We start from the raw sequence: 18,555 nt of genomic DNA on the forward strand, positions 1-18,555 counted from the left end.
TCCATGCTCAGTGTCTCCTAGGGCAGAACTGGCCCTGGCAGCAGATTCCTAAAGTGGTGCTAACATCCTCCGGTTGGAAAGGACTCCGCCTGGTGGCACCAAGGGGACAGATCTCCCTTGACCTTCTCTCTGTGGTGTTCAGCGCATCTCTGGAAGCTTCCATGTCCATCTGGCTCACATTCATCACCATGCCCTGGATGGGTCCCAGGATAGCAGTGAGTTAATGGAGGGGGGACTCTCCTGCTCTGTCCCTGCTCCATGGCTGAGCCAGCTGCCCAGAAGCAACATGGGCATCGGCCAGCTGCTCTTAGTGGAGGATGTTGACAACCGATTCCATCTAGTAATATTCCTGGCTCAGCGGACAATAGTGTACAGTAGTTGAGAACTAGCAACATCACTTACTACCTGGGAGCTTTTCAACAAGCGACTTAAACTCTCAAAATCTCATTTTGCTCATTTGTAAAATGTGGATAGTAAAGATTCTCAAATTCTGTGCAGGCTGGCCAACTTGGGCAGTGGTAATTTCATCCCTCCAGTTTGCCTGGATCAAAACCTTATTGGTCTGGACTTCCCTGGTGGTCCAGTGGTTAAGAATTCACTTTGCAATGCTAGGGGACTCAGGTTTTATCCCTAGACAGGGAACTAAGATCCCACAGGCTGTGGAGCAACTAAGCCCTCATGCTACAACTAGATAGCCCAAATGACGCAGCTACTGAGCTCATGTGCTATGACAAGAGAGCATGTAGGATGCAACCAAGATCTGCCTGCTGCAACTGAGGCCTGGCACAGCCAAATAAATGAATTTAAAAACAGCTTAGAAACTTTATATATACCTTCTAGACCCTTCTCTCAGATTCCTTATCCAGTATATCAGTACTTCTTATCAATGCTCTTATCAACTGTAGCCAGGATCTGAGCATTCTCCACCAGGTCCCCTGCTTCCTTTCCGGTCCAAGCCAACATCATCCCTTGCCCGCATCATTTTATCAGCTTCCTAATAAGTCCCCCATTTCTGCCCTTGGCTCCCCACACAACAACCAGAATGACCTCTGTTAAAGTGTAAAGTTAGCCTCCCTCTTGTGTCGCTTGCTCTGGGGGAAGCCAGCTGCCATGTTAAGATGACATTTAAGCAGGCTGAGGCGAGGGCTAAGAGGTGAGGAAGCAGACTGCCTGCCAACACCCACGTGGGTGAGTCATCTTGGAAACAGGTCCTGCCATCCCAGGCACTCCTTCTAATGACTTCATCTTCTGCTAATATCCTGACAAAACTACATGTGAGGTACTGAGCCAGAACCTCTCAGCTGAGATCCCCCTGAATTCCTGAACCGCAGAAACTGTGTGATAATAAAGGTTAGACTCATGGAGATCAATAACTAACACTGATTTGGGGTACCTGGAGGACGGGGGCTGCTATAACAAATATGGACAAATCTGGGTATGGCTTTGGAACCAGGAAGTGAGGAGAAGCTAGAGGACGTTGATGAGAGTGTAAGCAAAAGCCTGAAGTACTTGGAATAGTCTGGATGTTGAGGAGGCTACTGGTGATAGCTTAACGGGAAATAAGGAGCATGTTATTAGAAACTGGATAAAGGAGAATCCCTGATATGTAGAGGCAGAAAGTTTAGCAACAGTGTCACCTGTAGCTATTTGGTAATAGAGGATGCACCTGATGAGCTAGGTGAGCTAACCATTTCCAGCTGAAGTGATAAAAGTTTCCCTGATTCTTCCTGTTTGTACTAAAACACACAAGGAAGCAGATGCACCAGAGGAAAGATTAACTAAACCACAAGGAACTAAGATTTGCTGATTTAGAAGTTTCCAAGAAACTCCAGCAGGGAATTCCCTGGTGGTTAGGACCCGGCACTTTCATTGCTGAGGGTCTGGGTACAATCTCTGGTCTGGAAGCTGAGATCCCACAGACTGTGTGGTGTGGCCAAAACAACAACAACAACAAAAACTTCAGCATCCAAATGATTATAAAATTAAGAAATATCTTTCAACTAAAGAGCAAATTGGACTTCCCTGGTGGCTCAGACAGCAAAGAATCTTCCTGCAGTGAGGGAGACCTGGGCGCGATCTCTAGGTCGGGAAGATCCCATGGAGAAGGGAATGGCAAACTGCTCCAGTATTCTTGTCTGGAGAATTTCACGGATGGAGGAACCTGTGGGTACAGCCCACTGAGTCGCAAAGAGCCGGACAACACTGCGCAACTAACAAAGAGCAAAGTATGCCAGAAAAGCATGGTCAAAAAACAAAGCTGTGAATGTGGCTGTAAAATCCTTTGGGAAAACTTCAGAAAAATTGACGAGAGTGCCTTAAAGTACCATTCAGCTAGACCAAAGGTGTTCTAAAGCGTTTAAGGATCTGTCTCACAGATCCTCTCCATCAAACAATGGGGCTTCCAAGAAGTTTACATGAAAACTTAGTTACTGCAATAGAAGAAGCTAGAGAAGAGCTTATCTCAAAGGGATTTGTGTGTTTGGCTTTTGTCTATGGAGAAAAATCTCAAGATCATTCACAGGAAAGCCACAAATTTTAAAGGATATTTATATTCACAAAAATATCTTCAGGTTGGGCTGAAATGGACAGAGACAGTACAAAATAAATAGAGGTTTGGACCTTTAAAGTTCTACTGGCAGGAAAGGAAAAAAGATAAAGGATGACTCAGAAGACAAAGCTGAGAGCTCCAGAGAGTAGAACTAAGAGCCCAGATAGTAAGAACTGTGGAGAATCATTTCCTGGCAGAACTTGGACTGAATTCTTATCAGGAAAATTTCTTTATTAATTTTTTTTTTTAAATTTTTTGGCCATGCTGTAGATGACCAGGAATAGAACCATCATCATCTGTATTAGAAACTCAGGGTCTCAACCACTGGAAGTCCCTAAAGAAATTTTCAAAAATTTCTCCACTGGATTTCAGAATTGCTATGGGCCAGGGACTCCTTAGTACCTCCCATTTCCCCCCTTTTGAACAGGAATGCCTGTAGTTATTCCTACCATGTTCCAACATTGTACGTTGTGGGGAATAACTTGCCTATCCTGTTTGGAGATCTTAAAATAGAAAGGTACTGTGTTCAAGGAGCTTACCTAAGGAATTACATTCAGGAGTCTCATTTGTACTGAGCCCTCCTTTAGATGATGAGATTCTAGACTTTAACCTGATGCTTTCTTGGGCATGAGATGTGTAGGAATCTTGGGAGGGGATGTGGATTTGGGGGGAGGGCAAAGGGAAGGTCATAGTCACCAGTTTCAAAGATGCCCGCCCTGTTAGGAGGCACGTTGCCTGAAAATGCCTGGAATGTTTGTTACACCTGCCCCTAGTGAGACTCATAGTACCCCTGACTGATACTGTGATACAGAAAGATCATTTCTTTGCCTCTAAGAGCCATAAATAACCTTTTTGTGTCACTCATACTCCAGAGCTCTTCATGGGATCGGAGTGGGGCTGGACTTCAGCTGAACCCATCATTTTGCTGAGCTTCTTCCCCTGTCCTAGCCTGCATTATTCATTCCCTCAAGAAAACACATCTGCATAGAATCCTTGTCTTATGTTTTGCTTTGACGAAATCCAATTTACGATTGCAGCGATGAAATTAAAAGACACTTACTCCTTGGAAGGAAAGTTATGACCAACCTAGATAGCATATTAAAAAGTAGAGACATTACTTTGTCAACAAAGGTCCGTCTAGTCAAGGCTATGGTTTTTTCCGTGGTCGTGTATGGATATGAGAGTTGGACTGTGAAGAAAGCTGAACGCTGAAGAATTGATGCTTTTAAACTGTGGTGTTGGAGAAGACTCTTGCGAGTCCCTTGGACTGCAAGGAGATCCAACCAGTCCATTCTAAAGGAGACCAGTCCTGGGTGTTCATTGGAGGGACTGATGCTAAAGCTGAAGCTCCAATACTTTGGCTACCTCATGCGAAGAGTTGACTCACTGGAAAAGACTCTGATGCTGGGAGGGATTGGGGGCAGGAAGAGAAGGGGACGACAGAGAATGAGATGGCTGGATGGCATCACCGACTCTGTGGACATGAGTTTGAGTGAACTCCGGGAGTTGGTGATGGACAGGGAGGCCTGGCGTGCTGTGATTCCTGGGGTCGCAAAGAGTCGGACACGACTGAGCGACTGAACTGAACTGAACTGACTGAATAATTATAAAATGGTGCTCATCAAGATAAGTTCACTCTGTGATGGGATTGTGGGACATTCTGTGAAACCATCATGGATACTAAGAAGAATGAAACAGCCTTCAATCAAGTTGAGGGGATTCTCACTGAGGCACCGTTGGCAGTCTTTGTTGGTTTCATCTCTCCTGTTAGACTCCAGGAGTGGGACAGAGGTCATCACGAGCTCTAGTTCACGGTGCACCATCTGCACCAACCTGAGCAAGACCCTTCTCATCGTATTTGATTCCATGTCTACCTTCTCTCTCACATTTTCATTCACTTCCAATAGGTACTCACTCCAATGTGTTGGATCAGTTCAGTTCAGTCACTCAGTCGTGTCCAACTCTTTGCAACCCCATGGACTGCAGCATGCCAGGCTCCCGGTCCATCACCAACTCCCAGAACTTGCTCAAACTCATGTCGATTGAGTTGGTGATGCCATCCAACAATCTCATCCTCTGTCATCCCCTTCTCCTCCTGCCTTCAATCTTTCCCAGCATCAGGGTCTTTTCCAATGAGCAGTTCTCGTATCAGGTGGCCAAAGTATTGGCATTTCAGCTTCAGCATCAGTCCTTCTAATGAATATTCAGGACTGATTTCTTGGATATCCTTAAGTGTGTTTGTTTTTCTGATCTGAATGGGAGGGCTTCTGGGATTTCAAAGGGTACCTGGGACTTCTGCAGCTTCTTTGTAGATGTTCTTTGTCAGACTTAAGAGTTCTAGTCCTAGTATGCAAACAGCTGTTGCTTTCTCATTACAAATTTTTGAATTTTCGCTAATGCTTCATCTTCCTAGCCTCCCAAAAAAATTGGAGCAGAAGGAATAAATTTCTCTTACTCTATTTCTTGGTTTATACTGGAGAGGATTGATTCTTTAAATGACTTACTGAACTCACCATAAAGCCTTCTGGACTTGACGTTTTCTTTTTGAAAATTAAACCAGTGATTCAGTTTCTTTAATAGTTAGAGGTTTCAGTTCAGTTCAGTTCAGTCGCTCAGTTGTGTCCGACTCTTTGCGACCCCAGTAATCACAGCACGCCAGGCCTCCCTGTCCATCACCAACTCCCGGAGTTCACTCAAACTCATGTCCATAGAGTCGGTGATGCCATCCAGCCATCTCATTCTCTGTCGTCCCCGTCTCCTCCCACCCCCAATCCCTCCCAGCATCAGAATCTTTTCCAGTAAGTCAACTCGTCGCATGAGGTGGCCAAATTATTGGAGTTTCAGCTTTAGCATCAGTCCTTCCAATGGACATCCAGGATTGATCTCTTTTAGAATGGACTGGTTGGATCTCCTTGCAGTCTAAGGGACTCGCAAGAGTCTTCTCCAGCACCACCAGTTCAAAAGCATCAATTCTTCGGCGATCAGCTTTCTTCACAGTCCAACTCTCACATCCATATATGACCACGGGAGAAACCATAGCCTTGACTAGGCAGACCCTGGTTGGCAAAGTAATGTCTCTGCTTTTTAATATGTTATCTAGGTTGGTCATAACTTTCCTTCCAAGGAGTAAGTGTCTTTTTATTTCCCGGCTACAGATTCTAAGTCACTTTTATCTATTTCGTCTGAATTTTTAAATTTGGACATAAAGTGCTTCCTGATATCCTCCTATCTGTTTAATCTCTACAGTATCTGCAGGTGTCTTGTTTTTCCCTCCCAAACAAGACTGGTGAGCTTTCAGGTGGCAACAGAATGCCTCCATACTCTTTCCACTACATGATAATGGCATCTTCGTGGAGACAGGCTGATCCTGGGACCTGCCCCACAGCTGACTGCTGGCCCGGGTGCAAGGCTGGGACGGAGCAAGGATAGAGCAGCTGGAGCAGAGTCAGCTTCAAAATTGTGAATCCAAGCATGAGGCCACACAGTCTCTGCGGACAGCCTGCAGCCTTGGTTTGTGGGTGGGGAGGGCTTACCCGGGGCATAGAGGAAGCTCAAGTCCCAGGCTGAGGCCTCCATCCTCTTGTCTGGTGCCACCTAGTATTCTGTGCAGGGCCTCATCTTCCCCTCTCATGGTCCCCCTTTTGCATCACTGACCCTCAACTGACCCATCTCATCCCAACCCCTGCCCCGCTCAGGCCCCCTCCGATTTCCCAACATCACTGATGACTCAGCTCAAGCCCAGATGCCCACTGGAGGGCCACCAGGGGTCCAGCATGAGCAGAGGGATGGGCAGGATGACAGGCAGCCCCAGGGGCAGCTTCCCGGAAGATGTTTTAAAGACAGAGCCCGATTCCCAAGCCGGGTCTCCTGTGATCTTAATTTGCGGCTTTGTCTGATGGGATTCGCTTCCCTCTGCATCTTCGTCTGGTTTTTTATTTGGGTAAAGGATATTCTCCGCCCTTTCATGTCTGAGCGGTTTCCTCCTGCATATGTGTTCGCTGTGGGGTCTTCTGCACGCCTGGCCCTGGCAGGGAGGGGTTGGGTGGGCGCTTCTTCCGAGAAGGGAGCACTGGAGGGGGGGGGCAGAGAGGTCAGGCAGACCCTCCCTGGGGCTGCCTCCTGGGGGGCCGCCCCTGCCCTGTGGACCAGCCCCACACATCTGAGTGAAGCTCTCGCAGATTTCCTTGGACTTGGGCTAATAAGATTTTTCCTTTGAAAGGAACTTTCCATTGTTTGTTTTAAAAGTGAAACGAGCATTTTTTCCAACCACAGAGGCAATGCTGAAGGAGCCTGTAATTTCTAGGATCCAAGACTGGAACTTAAAAACAAGAAGAAGAAGAAAGGGAAAATTAAAAGAGCTTTCCAATTAAAACGGGTCTCTCCCTTCCCTGCCTCAGGCGCTCCCTCGTCTTCCATCTCTTTCAGGACATCAGCAGGGCTGGCGCTTCGCTCCTTCTGCCCCAAACTCTAATGAGCTCCGTCTTCCATTCTCTTCGCACTGCCATTCCCTTCTCCAGGGGATCTTCCCAACCCAGGGATTGAACCCGGGTCTCCTGCATTGCAGGCAGATTCTTTACCACCTGGGCCACCGGGGAAGCTTAATAAAGAGGCACCTGTGGCTAACTAGACGTAGGGAATGGAGTTGAATCTGAAACTGACATATCAATGCCGCCCAGCTCAATGCACACCAGCTAAGCGCCATTCGGTTCCCACTGGACACTTGTCCACCACAGGGCCCCTGCTCCCCGGCGATGCACAGCCTTGTAGGGGAACTTGATTCTCTTTTGCTATTTGCTGCAAAAACTGTAGCAGAGATTCAGCACGTGGAGTGACTAGAGCGACAGCACAGAACAGGGATGAATGGAGGGGCAGGAAGAGCCTGTTAACAGTTGTTTGGTGTTTTTGTCTATTTCTTTTTTTTCTCCCAGAGCAAACCAGTGGGTGCTCACTGGGCAGCGTACCAGGGTGAGGAAGATGCGATCCCTGCCTTCAGGGGATGACCGGCTTTGGGGATGATAGCTCCACCCACAAGTCTGGGTCATGGCAGCCAATGAAGCTCTAAGCACCATGACAGAGGTGAACACGGAGGCTGAACAGAGGGAGGATGAGCAGGATTCGGAGGAGCCCAGGGGTCTCCTTTGTGGGGAGAGGGGCAGAGGACACAGAGTTGGGATCGGGAAGGCTGGCAGGGCATCAGGGTGGCTCAGTCGGGGAGAGAAGTGAAGACCCTCCCCAGAGCTGAGGGCCCTGCCAGTCACTGTTCAAAAGAGCCCCAAGCCGCCCTGAGCTGAGTGCTCAAGTTCATTACCAGGGTCGGTTCTACCTTCCAGAGTCTGCCGTTTGGCTGGAAAGTTTATGAGAACTGGCTTATTCTCTGGTGTCTTGGCACTTTCCCTTCATGTCCTGATTGGAACCAGGGAGGCTGTAAGTGCAAACGTTTTTGTACCTTAGAGTAAATTCTATCTGCGTTCCTGGAGGAGGCCGCGGTGAAAGTGTCTCTTGTTTCCAGTGGCCTGGCTCTCCCCCCCTCAGGAGACCTGAATTCCAGGCCGGCGCTACTATAAAGTTGATGAATGCGTGCCAGGCCCTCATCCAACCAGCAGTTCCCCATCTCTCCTCCTCTCCTTTCTTCAGGGAAAGGAAGCTGGAGTTTTTTAATAAGGTAATAGCACCTCTTTTATATTTTCCTTTCATAAATTAGAAAGAATTGAAAGCAGAATAAGGCAGCAGCTTGGCATAATGGAAAGATTACTGAGCAGGGTGGGAGTGTAAATTGGTACAACCACTTTTGGAGAGCGAATTGGCAAACGCTAGCAGAGTTGAAGCCATGCCTATCCCAGAGCCCAGCGATTCCTCCCAGGAGAAGTCATGGGAGAAACTCTGGGCCACGTGTCCAGGAGATATTATAGCTCTGGTGGGGATAGCAAGGCATTGGGAAAAAAGCATGGGCAGGGGGATGGAAAAATTGTGTCCCCCAAATGTTTCTTATTGCAACATTATTTATAACAGTAAAAAAAAAAGAGAGCTTAAATGTCCATCAACAAAGAGATAAATAAATCATGTGTCTGAGTAGTTATAGTGTTTGAACTAGCCCGGCATTTATCATCGTGGTTCAATCTCAAGCCCATAACAGCAAGATGCAGGACATGTGCAGTGTTACGCTGTTTATATCAAGTTTAAAAACATACGGCATGAATCTACATACTGTTTATAGATCTATACGTTGCAAAAGTATAAAAACCCGTGGGAATGAGAAACATCAAATTCAGGTCACGTGACTCCAGCCCTCCAACCACAGGAGCAGGTAGGCTCTTGACCATAGCTGAGCCAGTCGGACTGTCCACCCTGGGCCTGAGGGCTCAATGCAGGTGATGGATCGGTCTGTGCCTTTGGGTCTGGAGTGGCTGCTTTTGTCTAAGTGTAAGAGGGGTATGTTTCACCATTGTCTTCACTTAGGGAAAGCACCTGGACCGTTCAGTCCCGTGTAAAGGGAGGTACCGGGGGCCTTCAGTCCAACACTCTAGCTTCTTTGTGTCACTTCTGTTTGGGGAACTCCTGCATGTCCGGCACCATTAGATCCACGTAGGATGGGGCTGAGCAGCGACTTGGAGCTGGAAACTGCTACCCATGGAGATACTTGACTTGAATGAGACTCCCCACTGGGCTTCCGGGCAGGTGATGGGGACCCAGGCGTCTTGGGAGCTAGTTTGGCTGCCCCGAGGTAATGAGCTCGCCTCCATCTTCTCACTCTGGACCCTGCCAACCTCCCCTTGTTTGTCCCATCCATTTCCCAGAGTGTGGATCAGCTGATCTCTGGGATCTGGTGGTCTCTTCCTCTCCTAATCATCTAGGCTATCCATCTAGGCTTATGGCATAAGAGGTCTTCAGGATTTTGCCCTTTGTTTTTCCAAAATCAGGTTTTTGGAGCCCAGCGGACTCTTTTGCTCCCACAAGAGCTTGACTCTCACCAATCAAAAACCCCGCCTTCCAGCACCAATATTTTTGTTGTTAATGTCAGAAATCTCTTTTCCCAAAACGGGTGTTGATGATTTCTGTCTGTTTCCCTTCCTTTAGATGAACAGCCCTAGTACTCTCTGAGACAATGGATCCCACCTACTGAATAGAATCCAGTCCAAAGACAGCAACTTGTCCAGCATGTTATCGAACCACACAAGGGAAGGAGCGCTGGGAGGCAGGACTGGCAGCAAGAACTCGCTGTGCTTTTCCGGTTAACTTGGTCCCAGCAGTGTCCCCTGTAAGGTCTGTGCTGGTTACTGCCCTGACTCCTTATCCCAAAACTGCCCCTTTTCTTTCAGCCAGTTTGAGTGAATGTTTACTTTTTTTCCCCCACCTGAGGCGGTGTGAAGGGTCCAGGTGGCTCAGTTGGCTGGAATGGGTGCCAGCCAGGCTGGTGACCACACAAATACTTTTCTTGGGGTGGAGTGCGGCCACTGCTGGATGGATACAAGTTGTTCTCCCTCTGAGACAAGTCAGACCTCACAGTGACCTCCACCACCAAAGGAATGTGTGATGTCAATGAGCAGGGCTTGAATTCCGCCATCTTTCTGCTATTGATTCTGTTTCTTTTGCCAAGAATACAAGGACTGGGGCTTCCCTGTTGGTTCAGTGGCAAAGACTCCGCACTCCTAATGTAGATGGTCCGGGTTTGATCCCTGGTCAGGGAACTAGACGCCACATGCCACAACTAAGAGCCCACATGCCGCAAATAAAAATCTAAGATCCCGAGTGCCGCCACTAAGAACCAGCACAGCCAAATAAATAAATATAAATATTAAAAAGAAAAAGAACACAAGAGCTGCATCTAGGGGTCAGTACCACAGTAGATGCTCAAGAAACATTCAGTCAATGAGTGATTTATTTATTTTTTCTAGAGAGAGTCCTTTACTCCTGGTTTGGTCCATACAGAGAGCATGCAGTGCCACCCTGGTGACTGGGAGCACTTCTCTAGTCCACGTAATGTGTCACCCTTGGTGGGCTTTGGTCAGAGGCCTCTGGTCTCATGCTGTACCAGTAAACCACCCCGTCCTTGGAGCTCCTCCTCCCCTCACCCACTTCCCACCCTTCAGTCATTTCTAAGAACAGTTTTATTGTGGAAATTTTCAAATGTAGAAACAGAATAGTACAATGAATCTCAAAGTATCTCCTTCAACAGTTATTTTGCTAATCTTTCATCTATTCTTCACTTTTTTTCCCCATAAAACATTTAAAAACAGATCTTATACACATTTGTTTTCATTTACTGTTGCAACAAATGACCGAAACCTTAGGGCTTAAGACAAATTAATTGATTATTTTATAGATGTTGGCAGGGCTGCGTTTCTTTCTGGAGGCTCTGCCTTTTCCGGCTTCTAGAAGCTGTGCACATTCTCCAGTTCTGGCCTGCTTCCTCCATCACTTACGTGATTAGACCGGACCCACTCAGCCTATTCTTCTATCTAAGGATTCTTCACTTAGTCGTCCCTGCAAAATCCCCTTTGCCATGTAAAGGGACTGGAATCTAAACATTTTGGGGGACTATTCTCCCGGTCAAATAGGGACATCATTTAATTTCATCCTAAATAATTCAACGTCCATCTCTAACTCTTAGTATATCTCTGTGACATCAGTTCAGTTCAGTTCAGTCGCTCAGTCGTGTCCGACTCTCCGCGACCCCATGAACCACAGCACGCCAGACTGACCTCCCTGTCCATCACCAACTCCCGGAGTACACTCAAACTCATGTCCACAGAGTCGGTGATGCCATCCAGCCATCTCATTCTCTGTCGTCCCCTTCTCCTCCCGCCCCCAACCTTTCCCAGCATCAGAGCCTTTTCCAGTGAGTCAACTCATCGCATGAGGTGGCCAAAGTATTGCAGTTTCATCTTTAGCATCAGTCCTTCCAATGAACATCCAGGATTGATCTCCTTTAGAATGGACTGGTTGGATCTCCTTGCAGTCCAAGGGACTCTCAAGAGTCTTCTCCAACACCACAGTTCAAAAGCATCGATTCTTCGGTGATCAGCTTTCTTCACAGTCCAACTCTCACATCCATACATGACCACGGGAAAAACCATTGCCTTGACTAGACAGACCTTGGTTGGCAAAGCATCATCATTTTAAAAGTTTAAAATTAATTCTTTAATATCAGTAACTGCTGCTGCTGCTAAGTCACTTCAGTCGTGTCCGACTCTGTGTGACCCCATAGACAGAAGCCCACCAGGGTCCCCCGTCCCTGGGATTCTCCAGGCAAGAACACTGGAGTGGGTTGCCATTTCCCTCTCCAATGTGTGAAAATGAAAAGTGAAAGTGAAGTCGCTCAGTCGTGTCCGACCCTTAGCGACCTCACGGACTGCAGCCTACCAGGCTCCTCCATCCATGGGATTTTCTAGGCAAGAGTACTGGAGTGGCTTGCCATTGCCTTCTCATATCAGTAACAGCCAGCCCATATTCAAAGCTCCCTGATTTGTTCAAATCCAACCAAGAGCTACACATTGCACTTGGTTTTCGTATCTCCCAAGTTTTTTTTCCCCCATTCTTTAAAACCTCCACTGTCTATCACCACCCCACCTTTTAATTTTTATAATTACTGGTGGGACTCCACCCATAATCATGTGAGCCAATTCTCATAATATTATAAATCTCCTTTTATGTATCTACATGTATATCCTATTAATTTTGTTTCTGCGGACAATCCTGACTAGTAATGCACATATAACATACCTAGGTGTAGAATTTTTGATAGTTACCTTGAATTGGATTCTCTGAACTTCCTGGATCTGTGGTTTTGTGTTGTCATTGATTTTTCAAAAATTTTGGCCATTGTTACTTCAAAAATATTTCTGTTCTGGTCTTGCTTTGTTCTCCTTCTTATATTCCAATCATGCATATGCTATACCTCTTGAAGTTTCCCTCCAGTCCATGGATGTTTTATTCACCTCTTCATTTTCTTTTTTTTTTTCCCTCAATTTAAACTAAAAAACCAAAAGCATAAACAAAAACAGTTCACCTCTTCCTCCCAGCCCCACTCCCCACCTCTGGCAACCACAAATCTGTCCCTTTGATGTCTGTAAGTTTTTTTCACTTTGGCCGCACTGCATGGCACGTGGGAACTTAGTTCCTCAACCAGGGATTGAATTTGTGCCCCCTGCAATGAAAGCTCAGAGTCTTAACCACTGGACCACAAGGGAAATCCCTCTATAAGCTTATTTTTAAGGATTCCATACAGATATGAGAGATCACATAGTATTTTTCTTACTAATCTTACTTGTCTTCTCTGATTTATTATTATGCTTTTTTCACTTAACATAATGCCCTTGAGGTCCATCCATAATGTTGCAAATGGCAAGATTTTGTATTTTTTTTGAATAATATTTCTTTCTCCATACCACAGTTTCTTTATTCATTCATTCACCAAAGGACACTTAGGTTGTTTCCCTCCCTACCTTTTTAATGCCATCTATTTGGTGGAGAAACCAGGTTATTTGACCTGAAGCCCACATTTTCGATGTGGCTGACTACTCTCCCTAATTTTTTCCTCTGTCTCCTGAATTTCCTGTACACTGGTAATTAGAGCTACAGACTCAGAATCAGATTCTAATTTGTCTGGTTATACTTCACAGGGGCACATCACATTGTGAAACCACCACGTGCAGCTGCTCCACCTTTAGGGATGCTAAGATTGACTAGGGGGTTGAGGTGGTGCCAGCCTGACTCTTCCATCATAAAGTTCCCCATCAACCTTTATATTTGATGTATTTGATCTTTTTGATGTTCGTATTATCCTTAGGCCAACAGACACCCTTTCAAGTATACTCTATTATGTTCTGTATTCTACTGAATAGACACATTAAAATTAGTCTGGTGGTTTCCTTGCTTTCTCGTGCAAGATATCCAAAGCTCATCTTGTATATTTCTTGCCTGAGACCTGGAATTAACCATTTGCCATGAATTTTTGGCTCCCTTATTGTGGGTCTCTGCATCAGATATAAAGACCACAAAAGTAGGAACTTGTTGCTACTGGGCTATCAGCTTCTAAGCCTTTTCAATGGTTGTGGTTAGTCGCTCAGTCGTGTCCAAGTCTTTGTGACCCCATGGACTGTAGCCCCCCGGGCTCCTCTCTTCATGGTATTCTCCAGGCAGAAATACTGAAGTGGGTTGCCATGCCCTCCTCCAGGGGATCTTCCCAACCCAGGGATTAAAGCCAGGTCTCCTGCATTGCAGATGGATTCTTTACCATCTGAGCCACCAGGGAAACCCTTTCAATGGTTAGAGCTAGGAAACATGTTATTTCTTAAGAGAAAAGAAGAATTAAGAACTCATTAATTTTCCAATGTAACTTTCAAATTATAAGAAGCCTACTAAATAAACGTAACTATTTCTTTACAGTTCTTATTGTCCTGTGCATATATCTTACACAGGATGTATAATCAGAATACTGTATTTAAAAAATGACCTGAAGCAATTCTTTTCTCTGCATGACTGTTTCACCATACAACATACAATTAAGTTTATTTCAGTTTGAGTACTTTTAAGTATTCATTTTTATGTTCAATCATATATCCCCACAGCAGCTATTACTCTGGGGACTTATCTACTTCATTGTTAGTTATTGTTGATATTCCCCCTTTAGCAGGTAAGCTCCATAAGAGGAAGGTCTTCTGTCTGTTCACTGCTTATATCCAGTACCTAGAACAATTCCTGGCACATACTGCACCATCATAAGATGCCTACGTGTAGTAATCATTCACATGTGAGAGTACATCATCCCAACAATGAGAAGTAGGTACTTTTTTATTTTTAAATTCTTCTGGCCATGTGCCAAATGTGATCTTAGCTTGCTAATCAGGGATTGAACTCTTGCAGTGGAAACTCGGGGACTTAACCACTGGACTGCCAGGGAAGTCTCACAGAAGTAGGTATTCATATCACCAGTTCATTAAAAGATGAGAAAACTGAGGCTCAAACAGGGTAATCACTCATGCAAGTATGGAAATTCATACTTTCACATGAAGTAACAAGTGGAGACTTTTGTGGGGCTGGGCTGGTGGATGAGATCTTGGACTTGCAGTGATTCCAGATGGGGATGAATTCCACTACTGAATACAGAAACAGAGGCCGTAACTCTTTGTGTTTCTGGAAAAGGAAGTGGTGGCAAGAGCCTTGCAAATGATTATGGGAGGCAAGGCAGGCTTGCTGCCCCACTCCCATATCGTGGGCCAAAGTCAGAAACCTTCCCTCTTGGATCTGCAACCAGAAAGAAGAATTCTCCCAGAAGTTCCCTGCGGTGGAAGGAGCACGGATGTGGAGTCGGAAGCCCGCTTTAGAGATCTGGCTTCACGGACCGGCTGTGTGCCCTGGGTGAGCCATGCAATCTCTGCGCCCCTTGGCTTCCTCATCTGTAAGATGGGCTGAGGGTCTCAGCTCTGACCACCTCCCAGGGCTGCTGGGGGCTGAGCTGAGGCTGCAGTGAGGAAGCACTGCATCTGGGAAATGGGAAAGGCTTTCTAGGTAGACGGGGTGTATCGTCCCTCCCTCCCTTCTCTTCCCTGCCAGCATTTAGTAGAAGTATGCTCCCCTCTGCCAAAGGTTTTCAAAGAAGTTGCTGAGGGATACACTCACCCAGGAGAAAGGCAGACTACTTTTCTGGTGGAAATCATCAAACGACAAACAAAAAAGCAAACAAGAAACAGGGAGTGGAACAGAACATTTGGTTTTTGGTGATGACTTACTGCAGTGGGAAGAAAAGAATCTTCAGAATAAACCAGAGAGTTAGAGAGAAGCTGATGAAAGCTGGAGGTGGGGTCAATCCTGCGAGGTAGGAATTATCACCTCCACCTGACAGAAACTGAAGCTCCAAGAGGTAACGAGAGGTGCCCAAGTGCGGAGAGTTGACCAGGACCAGAGCCAGCACGTAAAGCCTGGAGGGAGGCTCTCACTACTTCACCTTGCTTCCACGTCCAGGTTGTAGGGCTGAGAGAGTCACAGAGTAGTCAGTCTACGTCGAGGTCAGCTACACTTAACTGAGCAAACACTGCAGAAACTGCATCCTTCCTGTGCTGTGTCACGGTACTTGGTGCATTGAGGGCTCGAGGAATACAAGAGAAAAGCTGTTTCAGAGGGGTTTGGATGATCTGCAGGAAGATGGATTGATAGGCATGCTTGCAGATACTGGTAACAGACACAGGAGCTTGTCTGGGGCCAGTGATTATATTCGGCATCATGGCCTGAAGGCCAGAGAGGATTCACAGTTTCAGAGGAAAGAAGAGAAGCCTAGAGAGAGTCCACGAAAGGCTACACGGATACACTCTGGGAGGTGTGGTAACAAAGGCTGCTATTTTACTTCCCCATCCTTGGGCCAGGTGAAAGACTGACACTCCTCCTCCTGCTTCCATCACATCCGATTTCATGAGAGCCGGACCAGCTTGACAGGGGAGACTTGCTACAGGTTCAGCTTCAGCACAAATTTATGATACTGCCCTCAGGCAAACCCACAACCCAGTGCAACCATAACCAGATGCAAGATCACGGCTGAACGCTTTCTAAGCTCCCTTGGAGAAGGTTGAGTGCTGTGGCCAGGTTCTATTATTTATTTGCTTTTTAGCCAGCTGACAGTAGAGGGATTTGCTGTTGTTATTGTTTTTAACCTCGAGCTTTGCCTACATGGTTCCTCGGAGTCCCTTTTCTGTTTGAATCCCATGGGGATCTCCAACTTATTTCACAGTTCAATCTGTGTGGTCCAAAACCTCCCCGCCACTGCACCCGACTTTCATCTGTAAAGTAACTATCAATCTCAGAGATCAAGATACAAATACATATATTTGAGTGGGTTGATATTTTAGATAACATTGTGTATAATAGATGAATACTTTTAGATAGCCTTCTCTCTTCACTGGAGAAAATTCTGTCCCATTTTGATTCCCTCTTTCCCACTGTCATCAGAACACAGGATGACAAGAGTCATGTGGCACCTGGAACTTCTACATCAGAAATCTGAACTTGCAACCCACAATAAGGAAAAATGTTTTCCTCTGGTTTGAGAGAAAAAGAACGATGAGTGCAAGTAACTGGGGTTTAATTATTATGTTTAATTATCTATTCGTGACATACAAATACTTGCATAACTTTAGTTTTGCCCTTGTTATTGTTCAGTCGCTCAGATGTGTCCGACTCTTTATAACCCCACAGACTCCAGCAGGCCACGCTTCCCTCTGGCTTGAGCAACCATCTCCTGGAGCTTGCTCAAACTCATGGCCATTGAGTCGGTGATGGCATCCAACCATCTCATCCTCTGTCGTCCCCTTCTCCTCCTGCCCTCAGTCTTTCCCAGCATCAGGGTCTTTCCAGTGAGTTGGCTCTTCTCATCAGGTGGCCAAAGTTTTGGAGCTTCAGCATCAGTCCTTCCAATGAATATTCAGGGCTGATTTCCTTTAGGATGGACTGCTTTGATCTTGCAGTCCAAGGGACTCTCAAGGGTCTTCTCCAGCACCACAGTTCAAAGCATCAGTTCTTCATTGCTCAGTCTTCTTTATGGTCCAACTCTCACATCCATACCCGACTACTGGAAAAACCATAGTCTTGACTAGAAGGACCTTTGTCAGCAAAGTAAGGTCTCTGCTTTTTTAATATGCTGTCTAGGTTTGTCACAGCTTGTCTTCCAAGGAGCAAGGGAGGGCAAGGAAGTTTCGCCCTAGAGGAGAATAAATGACTTGCCTCTCTTGCCATCTTTCTCCTGATTGAGAGTTTTGCTCAGGTGACCTCCCTGTATATTTCTCTCTTACATATCTCAGGTGATGAAACCTGGGGGCGGAGTGAACAGCTTGGGGAAGTTTGGGGCTTCTGCGAAGAGCAGCAAGCTGTTGCTAGGGAGGCTGGAGGGAGTGTATTTGTTTAACATCCTTCCTCCTGCCTTGTCAAGTCCAATGGCATGTTATTTCCACTGGGTGGGAGCCAACGCCGAGTTCCTCCCTGTTGTGTCCAGCCTTGAACACTGTTCTGTGATTATGTTTCATCCAGGGATTAGCAAAACGCAGAGGGGGAAAAAACCTGAGAAGGTGTTTGGCATGGGGCTCCGTGCTGTGTTAGCACAATCCTCAGGCATCCTTGGCTAATTGCAGAATGGCAACAAACAGACGGGCTCAGACGCTTGCAAGAGCGCTTCGTCTTGGATTACCATCAATGGTTTATTTATTGAGCGTCAGGCTTTTGTGTGTGTGTGTTTGTTGTTTGTTTTTTATAACCCCCTGAGGAAATGCCAAATAAACAAGCAGTTTGCACCGCCTCACCCTGTCCGCACCATTTCTGAGCGATCAGAAAATCTGGGAGCAGGGAGCAGGCTGCTAAGGATTCTTCCTTTCTGACTTGCCAAGGGTCATTATTCAGTCTTGAGCAAATCTGGAAGCAGTATTTTCTTCTTTTTTAAGGGGATACCGCTTTGCTTAGCTGGTAAAAGCAGAAGACAAAGCAATTAGCAGAGACTCCTGAAAGATCAAGTTCTGTTACTGAAGACCTGCTTTTTTTCTGGCGAAAGAAGTGCAAAGGGAACATTGCTTCTTCTTTATTATTAATACATACTTTTAAGTCTTTATTGAATTTGTTACAATATTGCTCCCGTTTCATGTTTTGGTCCTCTGGCCAGGAGGCACGTGGGATCTTAGTTCCCTGATCAGGGATTGAACCCGCAACTCCTGCATTGGAAGGCGAAATCTTAACTATGGGACTGCTGAGGAAGTCCTAAAAGGGACATTTCTGAATCAGCCTTGGTCCGCCCAAGGCCATCTCTTCATGGCTTCAGATGGCTGGGCGGCGGGCAGAGGATGATATATGAGGGGATAGCAAGTGTGCAGGGAACTGAAGAGCTTCGGACTATTCGCAGAGGAGAGTCTGTGTACCTCTCCTCCTGTGGGCCTTGATCCTTGGTAGGGACACAAAGTAAGGCCTTACCCATTGAAAGAAAGTTTATTAATGATAAGGGAAGAAAGAAGAGAGAGATCACCTCAAGAGAGAGGTGG

This window comes from Moschus berezovskii, chromosome 23, assembly GCF_049115385.1.
Source record: "Moschus berezovskii isolate FMDL1 chromosome 23, NW_MosBer_1.0, whole genome shotgun sequence".
NCBI lineage: Eukaryota > Metazoa > Chordata > Mammalia > Artiodactyla > Moschidae > Moschus > Moschus berezovskii.